Genomic DNA, 1,448 nt, shown 5'->3' with positions numbered 1-1,448 from the left:
CTACTCGGGTGGCTGAAGCAGGAGAATCGCTTGAACCCGGGAGGTGAAGGTTGCAGTGAGCTGAGATTGCGCCACTGCATGCCAGCCTGGGCAACAAGAGTGAACCTCCATCTCAAAAAACAAAACAAACAAACAAACAAAGTCATAATGGGTGTGGCGGCTCATGCCTATAATCCAGCACGGTGGGAGGAATTGTTTGAGTCCAGGAGTTCGAGACCAGGCTGGTCAACATGATGAGACTTGTCTCTATAAAAAATTAAAACAAAACAAAACAAAACAAAAACACCTTAGCCAGGCGTGGTGCTATGTGCCTGTAGTCCCAGCTACTTGGGAGGCTGAGGTGGAAGGATCGCATGAGCCCAGAGGTCAAGGCTGCAGTGAGCCATGATTGTACCACTGCACTACAACTTGGGCGACAGAGTGAGACCCCATCTCTACAAAAAATAAATAAATTAGCTGAGTGTGGTAGTGTGCGTAGTCCCAGCTACTCGGGGGGCTGAGGTGGGAGGATCGCTTGAGCCCGGAGGTTGAGGCTGCGTGAAAGAGCCAGACACTGTCTCTTACCAACAACAATAAAAGACATATTCAGCCTGATGTTCTCACATAATTAATGCAACAAACATTTGGTTTCCGACAGTAGTTAGTGTGTCCTGGGACTGTGTCAATGGTCAACACTGGGAAACATAACCAAGATGAGACCCAAAGAGTGACTGAGAATTAGACAAAGGAAAAAAGATCTTGCCACACTCAGGCTGGACTGTGACTGCTGAGCTGAGGAGCTGGACTTTCCCCTGAGGGTAATAGGGAGCCATGGAGGGTGTGTGAGCAGAGGAGGGACATGCTTAACCTAGACAGAGGGACGGGATTGCTTCTGACCTTGGATATCCCTTTTGTGCAATGGGCTGAGGTGGCCAAAATAAAGACCTTTCCAGGCCTGGGGTCTGGAAGGAAAGGGCCCTTGGAGTTGTGATGTTAGGACTTCGTGGGAGGAGCCAGTGTGCAAATAACTGAGCAGGGACTTCTGTTCCTCCCCTGCCAAGCAGGCTCCAGGGGCTGCTCACACAGTGTGACCTGGGGCCAGGAGACTAGGGATGAGGCCAGAAGACTCCTCTTTAGGAGGCCAGGACTAGTGGCTCAGGGTCTCACTTCGAGCTTCATTAATCCATCATATACTAATTGAGCAGTTACTGAGGGAGGGCCCTTGTCTTCCACCTCCCCATTCCTGATTCTCTGCATCTTGTGCAGGCTCCGCACTCTCATTTATCACAGTGCATTTATTTTTATATTATTTCTTTATTTTAGAGATAGGGTCCCATTCTGCTGGGGTGCAGTGGTGCAATCACAGCTCACTGCAGCCTCAACTTCCTGGGCTCAAGCATTCCTTCCACCTCAGTCTCCCCTGTAGCTAGGATACAGGTATGTGCCACCATGCCTGGCTAATTTTCTTT

Source organism: Colobus angolensis, unplaced genomic scaffold, assembly GCF_000951035.1.
Source record: "Colobus angolensis palliatus isolate OR3802 unplaced genomic scaffold, Cang.pa_1.0 Scaffold66, whole genome shotgun sequence".
NCBI lineage: Eukaryota > Metazoa > Chordata > Mammalia > Primates > Cercopithecidae > Colobus > Colobus angolensis.
The sequence above is the reverse complement of the archived record's forward strand: the minus strand, read 5'-3'. Positions refer to the sequence as shown.